The 11,252-nt window shown below is 46.6% G+C and overlaps 1 long non-coding RNA gene across 1 annotated transcript in view; it reads left to right on the forward strand.

Moving 5' to 3' along the window:
* LOC129474319 (uncharacterized) overlaps positions 1-1,357 on the forward strand; it is a 33,762-nt gene extending 32,405 nt beyond the window's left edge. The window contains exon 4 of the long non-coding RNA XR_008654517.2: positions 1,068-1,357. This is a non-coding gene — a long non-coding RNA (uncharacterized lncRNA). The remainder of the gene's footprint in view (positions 1-1,067) is intronic.
* Positions 1,358-11,252: the final 9,895 nt, after the last annotated feature.

Raw genomic sequence — 11,252 nt, forward strand, 5'->3', positions numbered from 1 at the left:
TCCAGGAGGCCAAGTTCTCTCTGGGGTTCATCTTTGGCTTCCCACTACGGCTTGCCAATAAACTGAAATGTTTGTAAGTTGCATTTGTCAGGATTCTTTGGGTTATATTTGTAATTGAAAACATAACCCAAACTGACTTAGATGTGAAAGAGAGTCATTGGCTCATGTAACTAGCAGGCCAATGGGTTTCAGGCATGGCTGAATCTAGGTGCTCAAAAGAAATCTCCAGGCCTCTGTTTCTTTCCATGACTTGGCTTGGCTTTCTCCTCAAACTGACTTCCTCAAAGAGGTGGCAGAGATGGCCACCAACAGCTTCAGGTCCACATTCTCTCAATAGTCTAGCAGAAGAGAGTATGTCTTTTCTAATATCTCTTCAAAAGTTCTAGGACTGATTCTCATTGGTCCTGCTGGGGTTACATGCTGAGCACTGAACCAATCAGAGTGGCCAGGGTGAAGGAAGCCACTGGTTGGCCAGTTTGAAAATATTACATCTGCAAAGAAGGCAGAGGTAGAATGGTCAGAGGAGGAGGAGGAGAGCCAGGGGAGTAAGGCCAAGGGAAGAACTGGATTCATGGAGGAGGAAGTGATATGTGTGCTATGGTCAAGATGAGGCTGACCTCATCTATGGTCCATTGGCTTCCTCTACCTGGTGATCACGGAGGACCTGGTAAGGCCGAGTTTGGTGGGGCGACCAGTGAAAACAAGATGGGTGGTGGGGCGGATGTATCCAAAATAAGCATGCTGCTCAAAGGGTGGCCCATGGACCGCTGGCCTCTCCCTAGTTCAGACCAACTGCTCTAGAACCTGCATCTTAACAAGAGCCCAGGTGGCCCATGTGTGTGTTCAAGGTGGAGAAGCACAGCTCTAAGGAACTTTGGCTGCAAAGGGGACGAGAGAGGGAAGGAGGTTGGTGGAGGGAGTGTGGGATTACAGAAGGGACCTTTATTCTTCCTGAGAAGGGAGGGACTTGAGCAAGTTAGGTGTGTGTTCTTAACAATGGAAAAGGTGGGGGGAGGGGATGTTTTATTTAACTTTCTGTTCACCATGTAAAACTTAATATGTTGCAGGACACTGCTGCACATTTGCAGGTCGGATTCATATCAAATGGGACCTGGCTATGTTTACTGCCTGAAAGAATGAATGTCGTGATGGTGATATTTCCCAGGAGCCTCCCATAGTGGATCCTGTGGTGACCCAAGTCCTCGCCATCCATCTGAGCACTTATTGCTGGACCAAGAACAGGTGCCCTGGGCCTGTGGAGACTCAGGAACCCTGAAGGCCGGCTCCACTTGCTTCTTCTCTGCCTTCCTTGTGCCACCCTCGGGCTCCACGTGACTCTCCCCGCAGCCTGCAGGGCCCTCAGGTTGTTCACAAAGACGGTCCTGACAAAAATGTTAAGAAAACAAACATGGTCGTATGTGTCATCAGCCATGCATCCAAGTGACACTAGGGAGGCCCAGCGTGGACTGAGCTCTGGGTGGTTTTGGCTGGGGGATGGGGAGACACCCAGGAGCTTAGGGCCCTCCTCTTGCTGCAGGGCCCACCCCGCAACCCCAGCAGCCTCCTGGATATGGCTTTTTGGCTGTTGCACTGCATTTTCCTCCAGAGAACCAGGGGACTGTGAAGGCGTTCCACTTCAAACACCCCAATCCCTGTCGTACCTGTGGGGAAAGTGAGGCCAGAGGGCATGGGAGATCCAGCCAAGACATAGTAGGGTCCCCCCACTCCAGGCCGCAGACACCCACCACCTCCTGCAGCTCCTCTCGCTGCCAGAGGATCTGGGTGTGAAGCCCACCTCTGACTCCTTCCAGCTGTGCAGAAGTGGGCCAGGCAGCAGCTAACCTCACTGGGCCTCAGTTTCCTCATCTGCAAAATGAATATATATGAACAGCTGCCTCTTGGTAAAGGGTAAAGGGCGGAATGAAATGATCCATGGCTGGGCGTAGGATAAACAATCCACAAAGAGCTAAGGTCTATTCAAAACATTATTGCCATCATTGGCCCCATTTTCCCCCTTTGGAACCTGAGGCACAGAGAGATTATGTGTCCTGGCAGGCTGAAGAGCTGGGATTTGAGCCCAATTCTGACTCCCCAGTCCATCTATGTAGTCCCATCACCACTTTGAACCTCAGTCTCCTCATCTCTAAAATAGAGATAATGATACTGCTGACCTTGAGAGGTGGCTGTGAAAATCACATGCGATCCTGAAAGCCAAATGCCCAGCACAGTGCTTGGCATAAAAAATAAAAATAAAAATAAAATGTTGCATTATGCAAATATCCTTAAATTCTAACAGGTGTGAGAAACATGGAGCAGCAGGGTCACAGCTCCACCTTGTGGCAAAATCTGAGAACTGTGCCTGCCCTCACCCCAATCCATCTGCCCGGGAGCCCTGCCAGTGCCCAGGCCATTCCTGCTGCTCCCTGTGTGTGGCCAGCAGCGGGGGAGAGATGCGGAAGGACACGCAGTGTCCAGCCTCTGTGACTGTGCTTGTTTACAGGGAACAGGGAGAGGCAGAGAGTGTGACTGTGGGTTCTCACAGCCCCTTGCGGTTCACCACTCCACACCTTAGCTCAAGCTGCCTGTTCCTTCTGCCTGGTGGTGTTTAGACAATCCGCCAGTGCTCATATTGGTTTAAAAGTTGAGGAAACTGAGGCCCAGTGAGGTGAGCTGCCTGGCCCACTTCTGCACAGCTGGAAGGATGCAGAGCTGAGCTTCACACCCAGGTCCTCTGACAGCGGGAAGGAGCTGCAGGAGAGGGTAAATGACCGGAGCCTCAGGCAGGAGGAGTGTCTTGGCTGAGTCTTCCATGCCCTTCTGGTCTCAGTTTCCCCAACTGGTACCACAGGGATTGGGATGTTTGAGGTTGAGCTGCTTTAGCACCCTCTGGTTCTCTGGAAGAAAGGTAGAGTGCAGAGATGTGGTTAACTGGAAATGCAATGGTTCCAGGTAACTTTACATTTAGCATTCATTTCCTTTCATTCTTTTTCTTTTAATTTCTTTTTTTGAGACAGGGTCTCACTCTGTCACCCAGGCTCTGAGTGTAGGCTTTCTTCATGCATTTTCTCACAATTTTCCTATAAAATAGGTGCCATTCTCACTCCCATTTTGTGGAAGAGGAACCTGAGATTCCGAGTCATTGGAAGGGTGGAATTTGAACTCAGGTCTACCTGACCCTAAAGCCTGTGCGTTTCACTGCCACACCAAAGAGCCATGACAGGGGCCACCCACTTCCCAACACACAACAGCATCATGAGAGTTTCATGCAATTAAAGGACACAGGGCTTCAATCCTGTGGACCCAGCAGGCCCAGCACCTCTGCTCATTCCCACCCATTGCCAAGGTCTTGGAGTTCCCAAGACCTCTAAGTCCAAGACTCTGACCTTCTGGAATTCTAAATGTGTATAATCTTGGCATTCTTTTCTTTATTTCCCTTGGCAGATCCTGAAGTGAACCTTACTCATTGAGAAAGTGGCTTGAGAGCACCTTGCTTATGCAGGAGAGGAAAGCAGAGTGCAGAGATGTGGTTAATTGGAAATGCAGAGAGTCCAAGGGTTCCAGGTAACTTTACATTTAGCACCAATTTCCTTCAAGTCTTTTTTTTTTTTTTTTTGAGACAGGGTCTTGCTCTTCGCCCAAGCTGCAGTGCAGTGGTGCAATCATGGCTCACTGCAGCCTTGACCTCCCCAGGCTCAGGCCATCCTCCCACCTCAGCCTCCCAAGTAGCTGGAAGTTCAGGCACACACCACCACACCCAGCTAATTTTTGTATTTTCTGTAGAGATAGGAAGTCACCATGTTGTCCAGGCTGGCCTCAAACTCTTGGGCTCAAGCAATCCTCCTGCGTCAGCCTCCTGAAGTGCTGTGATTACAGACAGGAGCCACTATGCCTGGCCTCTACTTCCTTTAGTTCTAAAAGACTTAGAGTCAGGTTTGCAACCTGGCTTCATACATCTTACTGCAATGTCATTGTCCTGCTGGATGGAACATCTCATCAGCTTCAGATGGTCCTCAAGAATACTCGAACCCTAAGCTATAAATCCGACCATCTATCTGAAGTGGAAGGGACATTCACTGTCTGCCCTTCCCCCGTCAGGCACCGTTCCTTTAGTCTGGTTCTTACAGGCTCTTCTACCTCCATCAGCTCCATGCTGAATTACCTTCCCTTGGGAAGTTTCCCAGCTTATCAGCTTTGGGCATATCCAAACGTAAGCTCTAATGAAGGAACTATTTGTGGTTTGGATGCGGGAAATCATTGGTGGGTAGATCAAGGTCACAGCCACCTAGATGGGGTCAGAGAGTCCCACAGTGATGCTGTAGCGTTTGAACATCCTTACCATGTCTTGGCAGGATCCCATGCTCATCCTAGAAACAGGAAGACTGCGGGGTCACTGCAACCGACAGCACAGAAGACATTAGAAGACGCCACCATGAGAAAGACTTGCTGTGGCCAAGGTTTTGCCCTGCTTTCCACCTTCCCAACACTCATTATTGAAGGAAAGGCCTTTGGAGACTGGGCACACTTTACAGATGAGAGGAGAGAGACCCAGAGAGAGGGTGGGGCTGGCATAAATTCTCCCAGAGAGTTAGTGTCTGAACTGGGTCTTAAACCTAGGTCTCAGGATGACGGCTTAGGGCTGTTTCTGCTAACCTTTTCTGTCTTTCACCATAATATTGGAGAAGTCCCAGAGAAACAGCAAGAGGGCTTAAGACCTTCCCTGGCTCCCTAGGGGAATAGTAGGCTTCCCCACCTGCCTGGGGGAGAGGAGTGTCCCATCTTTTCTCCTGCCACCTGCCTGGGGGAGAGGAGTGTCCCATATTTTCTCCTGCCTCCTGCCTGGGGCCCAGCCTCAGTGAGGAACTGAGAAGTGGCACAAGGCACCCTATAACGGCAGTTAGTCCAGAAGTTTGGTCCAGGACAACTCTCCTTCTTTGCCTACCTCCCTCCGCTCTTGCCCTAACAGTAAGCATAGGGGATTTGGGAAATGAAATGGAAGCACAGTGATTTTTAAAAAAATTCCTCCAGACTCAGAAATCGGTTCTGGAAAGCTTCTCACAATAGAGCAGTGGGCTATCCCAGGAATTCCAGCCCTGTATTCTTCATTAAAAAGTAGTATAGCCCAGGAATGTAGCCATAATACCAAAACCGTAAAAACCATAACGTTTCACTTTAACACCAAGGGAAGGGGCTAGTCCTGAGCCCGATGGTAATGCCTTCTTTGCGGAGTCAGTTATTTCAATAACAGACCACAGTAGTGAAATATTTTAGGAATTTCACTATAATAGTCTTCCCTGTGGGGCAGGCTATCCCAGGAATCCCATAGCACTGATCATTATGGAGTGGGAAATTTCAGCAATTTCACCAGAAGGTTAGTCATCCTGGAGGGCGTGATCACAGGAAGCTCATGATAAAACCCTTCACTGCGCAGTAGGTCAGTTCAGGAGTCGCACCCTAACACTGATCAGTGTGGAGTGGGCTATCCCACGAACCTAACACTGGCCACTATGGTTTGGACACTCCAGAGATCCCTCAATAACAAGAATCACTATGGAATAGGATGGCCCTAAAATGCATTGTAACAGTAATCACCGTGGAGTGGGCTATCTCAGGAACCACACTGCAACACTGGTTACCACAAAATTGACTATTCAGAAACCCTGCTTTAGTGCTATTGATCAAGGCACAAATTCTGTGTCAGGTAGGTGCTCTGAGGCCCTACGGTTTTACACCAACGTTTCAGGAAGGACTGTTCTGCCCTGAAGAGGGAGGCAGGACTGGGGGACAGTGGGGTGGATATGAGAAAACAAAGCTTACTTTCAAGCAGCCAGTTAATGAAAGAGCCCGGGAAGTATTTGTCCTGGGGAGAAAACCAGCTAGCCCACATTAGTTGAGCGCCTATTGTATGCTAGACTCTGTGCCTCTCATTTAATCCTCACAACAACCTTGCAATATAAGAATCATGGACAAGGAAAGGAGAGTCAGAGATGGCTCTGCCCCAAGATCCCTGAAGGTTCTACTTTGTGGAACAAAACACATTCTCTGTAATTCAAGAATTCCTGTGAGTTAGAGGGGCAGGCAGGATTATGCTAAGGCTCGGGAGATGCTGAGAGGAAAGGGATGCAGGCCCACCATGGACCTAAAACCCCCGCATATTGTGATGCCAAGTAACTCACTTAATTTGACTTTTTAAACTAAGGGCAGCCTGGGCATGGTGGCTCATGCCTGTAATCCCAGCACTTTGGGAGGCCGAGGCAGGCGGATCACCTGAGGTCAGGAGTTCGAGACCAGCCTGGCCAACATGGTGAAACACCGTCTCTACTAAAAATACAAAAATTAGCCGGGTGTGGTGGCATGTGCCTGTAATCCCAGCTACTCGGGAGGCTCAGGCAGGAGAATCACTTGAACCTGGGAGGTGGATGTTGCAGTGAGCCATGATTGCATCACTCCAGCCTGAGACTCCATCTCAAAAATAAATAAATCCAAAAAAAAAAAAAATAAATAAAGGCAAAGAGGAATAAACCACTAGTGTTTGAGCTCCTAGTCTGTGCTAGATAAATAACCAGGCATGTTCTCATCTAATCATCATATTATATTCCACACACACTAGAATACCATTGATTAAGATATGCATTATTTAATGTGCCACTAAGAAATTTTTAAATTGCCAATTAAATGATGAAATGCCATTGAATATACATTGCATTCCGATTTAAGAAATTCACAATGTAAGGAAAATGCGTGTCTTGCAAGTGATGAATTAGCTTTATATGGGGAATGCTAATCATCCTCACCTGATGGAGGCGGAAACCGAGGCTTAGAAAGGTAAAGGGATTTGCCCAGGGTTGCACAGTCAAGCAGAAGCAGAGCCTGCCTGGCTCTGAAGCCATGGCACATACTCTCTCTTTTAAGGGGACAGCTGTGGGCACATTTGCCTGGGAGACTCAAGTGAATGATGGGGCACCATTGAGCTAGTTTCAGATGTGAAGAAAATCTCAGAGGCAAATCCCAGAACATTCCTCAGGAGAGAAGCAGCTGCTCCTACCTGAAAGTCCAGGCGGTGATACTGCTGAGACAACAGGAGTATTTGGGAGAGAGGTGAGAGGTGGTCCCTAAATAATCTGAGTGAGTGGACATCTGATGGAGACAGAGGGAGACAGGGGGCGACAGGAAGGGCAGACAAGAGAAACATAAGAGATAAGTCAACTGAGGTGGAGACTTATGAAGCTCATTCATTTTTCTGTGTCATCCACAGATTTATGCAGGAGAGGGAGATTATTCCCAAACTGTTACATTGCAGCTATAAAGCCCAGTGTTTTCTGGCTCAGACAGTGGAGCATTCTCAACTTGGCATGTTGTAATCCATCTCTCTTCCTTGTCCAGCCATGAAGCTCTCCTTACTGCCTGCCTAACCAGCATCTTTCTACACATCTTCCCATCCATCCACCCAGCCACCAAGTTTTCCTTTTTTTCTTCCTTCTTTTTCATTCATCCATCTCTATAGCTTTTTTCTCCCTTCACCCATTCATTAATCCATCTATTATTTATCCATCCACCTAGCCACCATTCATCTTCCCACACATCCAGTAATAAATCTTTCCTTCATTCATTCACTCACCTCTCCATCCACCATTTATGTACACTTTAATCCATTCATCCTCCTATTCAACCTTCCTTCTTTCCTTCTTTGTTTCCATACTTTTATCCAACTTTCTCCCTTTGCTTCTCTCATCCATCCATCCGTGTATTCTTCATCTTTTATCCATCTAAGTTGCCTTCCTTCCTTCCTGCCTTCCTTCCTTCCTGCCTTCCTTCCTGCCTTCCTTCCTGCCTTCCTGCCTTCCTTCCTGCCTTCCTGCCTTCCTTCCTTCCTGCCTTCCCTCCTTCTTTCCTCCCTCCCTCTATCCCTCCCTCTCTCTCTCCCTCCCTTTCTTCCTCTCTCCCTCCCTCTCTCCCTCCCTTCCTTTGTTCTCCATCCATCATTTCACATCCATACTTCCTTCTATTTAAATATCACTCATCCACCCTTCTATCCATACATTCTTCCATTCATCTTTTCATTTTTCTATTTTATCATTCATTCATACTTCTGTCCATCCACATTCATTCCTTTCATCTCCAGTTCCTATGCCAACAAAATTGACATGGTGGGTCTACTCTGTGCCCAACAAGGACTATGAGAAAAATACAACAGAGAGTACAACAAAGTCTCCACCATTAACAAGCTTCTGGTCTAGATAAAGACACAGCCAAGAAACAGAGAGTTACTAAGCTATATGATGAGTACTAGATGGGTGTGCACAGTCCTGCGGAAGTCCTCAGGAGGGATTCCTTCTGCCTGGAGAGATCTGCAAAGGCTTTGGAAGGACAAATCATTGGAGTCACACCTTGAAGTGGTAAAAGAGTTTTCCAGGCACAGAAAGAGGGTGTAGAAACTCTCCAAGAGCAAAGCCAGTGTGTCTCAAAAGGGGCTGGCATGTATGGGGGTGGCTGAGGCCAACCAGCTGGAGCAGCAAGAGGAAAGACAAGACTAAGGCTGGAGGGAGCAGTTGCAGGAGAGATCTCAACTGCCAGCCTTGAGGGTGTGCCCTTGATGCTCCTGGTCATCTGCAGAAGATTTTGATCAGAGGTGTGATCCAGAAAAATCTCTCTGGCAGCCATGAAGGGGAGAAAGCAGGAGTGGGGGAAGGGGGTATGCAATGGTCTAAACAGATTTGGTCTCAAGCCATTGGCACAACTCACTTTTCAGAACGTTCAACTGTTGATTGATAATGTAGAACCAGAACTGGACCACTGGGCACTGCTGAAATACAGAGGAGCAGAGATCTCGGTGAGAGGCGCCTTGGGCCACCCTTCCAGCCCAGCTGCCTCCACCTGGCTGTGTGACCCTAGATAAATCCCATCCCTCCATGGGCCTCGAGGTCCCCATCAAGGGGCTAAATCAATCTAATCCAGTCTAAGCTCTGCCATTTTCTGCATGATAGAAATATCATCACATTACCAACATCAACATCAACCATTTCATTCAGGGTTTCTCAGTGTTGGCACTATTGACATTTTGGATCAGATCATTCTCTGTAATGGGTGGCTGTCCCATGCCCTGTAGGATGTTTACCAGCATCCTTGGCTTCTACCCACTAGATGCCAGGAGCACTCCCCTAGTTGTGACAACCAAAAATGTCTCCAGATGCTGCCAACGTCCTTTGGCATGCAAACTTGCCTTGAGTTGAGAACCAACGTTTTAATCAGTTTGAGCTCCACTCAGCAATGAACTATATAGCAATGATAACAGCTAACACTTATATAGTGTCCTTGGGCAAGTCACTCCACCTCTCTGAGCCTTTTTTCGCATCTCAAAAATGGAAGGAATTATAGTCTACATCTCATAGCATGGCCATGTGTGGGACAAAATTATAAGCCTCAAATATTTAATTATCATAGCATTCTCTCTCTTTTCTTGAGATGGGGTCTTGTTCTATCACCCAGGCTGGAGTGCAGTGGCATGATCTCAGCTCGCTGTAATCTCTGCCTCCTGAGTTCAAGTGATTCTTCTGCCTCACCCTCCTAAGTAGCTGGAATTACAGGCAGCTCATTTCAATTACACCAGGCTCATTTTTATATTTTTAGTAGAGACAGGGTTTGACCATGTTGGCCAGGCTGGTCTTGAACTCCTGACCTCAAGTGATCTGCCCTTTTTAGCCTCCCAAAGTGTTGGGATTACAGGCGTGAGCCATGGTGCCCAGCCAATTATAGGATATTCTTATAAGCCTCAAATGCATTAATTCAACGTTCAACAAATTTAAAGAACAGAAGCACAAATCAGTAGATGTGATGGCATTTTAATGAGAAACTTTTAAGAAAAAGACTTTTGACAAAATGCTTTTGTGAGTGCATCCTAAGAGCTAATTATTACCTTTAGTTAAAAGATAAGGGAGTAAGTTGGAGATTCACATAATAGTGTAAGAGAACCAACGATTCTCTTACTTTATTCAGGTGGGGTAAATGCTTTATTCAGGTGGGGTAAATGATTTAGGTGAAATTTATGTTTATTCTCTAGCTTGTCATCATAAAATTGGATTTCTGGCTGGGTTGCTAAGAAGGTCAGGAAAACATTGTTCATACCTCCCCATACTCCCTTCCTTTGCCACTTGAGTCCAGCTTCCACTTGCATCTGTCTATTGGAGCCTCCAAAACCTGCTTTTCTTGCCTGTGCATAGGCTGGAAGTACCATGGAATCAATGTTCCCAGGAGCAGCCCTCAACCAAAGACTGATGGGAATTGGTGTATAAATACCCCAGCTCCCTTGCCCTTGGGAGGGGTAATTCTAAGGCATGTTCTATGCACTGAACCAGGCTTCCCCAGGGAGACCAAGCTCCAGTGCTCATAATGGTAACTGGCTTGATATCACACCATATGAGCTGCTTCCTCTTCCCTGTCTCATTTAATCCTCACTCTCCTACTTGTGCTTCCTGGGACGACCTCCCAAGTAAACTGCTTGCATTCAAACCCTTGTTTCAGTGTCTGCTCCTGGAGGAATCCAAACCTGGTCAGTGGGACACAGTGCTCTTTTTCAAAAAAAAAAAAAAATTCTTAAGTTACTTTGCAAGCATTGCAACCTATACCCTTAATCCAAACATATTTGTGATGGAGACACTGCGTTTATTAGACAGGCTGTTGTAGGGAATTGCGATTGTTCGTTTAAGTTGTAAACCCATGTTTGCCAGAAGAAGCTGATTGTTTACCAACCTTGTCATAATGAACTTGCTGGTGGAAATCTCATTGATCAAATTGTAACCAGTAAACAGATGCTGAATTCTCTTGATAAGAAAATATCTGTATGCCTTTCTCTTTGAAGAATAAATTTATCAGATGAGATTAAATGATTCTATCAGATTCCTTTGTAACACAATGTAAATCTTCGTCTTCCACAGGTGCAAACTACTTAGTATATAGTTGTCCCTCATGAAATGTCCCTTTCTCTCCCCCTTGCCCAGCATCAGGGACTCATAAAAAGGACAGGAAAGCAAAACTCTCAACCTTATCAAAAGCTATAAATTACCCTTCTGAGAATTAGTAAGTAAACAGAGATATGAACAAAGGTTTATTCCTCAAGATATTAATCACAAAGTTATTTATAAGCGTGAAAATTGAAAACAACCCAAGTATCTAACAATAGAATGGTTAAAAATATATCGTGGTGCATCTATGTATGGAATATTTATTGACATTCAAAATAGTGCTGGAAAAGGTCTGGA

This window comes from Symphalangus syndactylus, chromosome 24, assembly GCF_028878055.3.
Source record: "Symphalangus syndactylus isolate Jambi chromosome 24, NHGRI_mSymSyn1-v2.1_pri, whole genome shotgun sequence".
Taxonomy (NCBI): Eukaryota; Metazoa; Chordata; class Mammalia; order Primates; family Hylobatidae; genus Symphalangus; species Symphalangus syndactylus.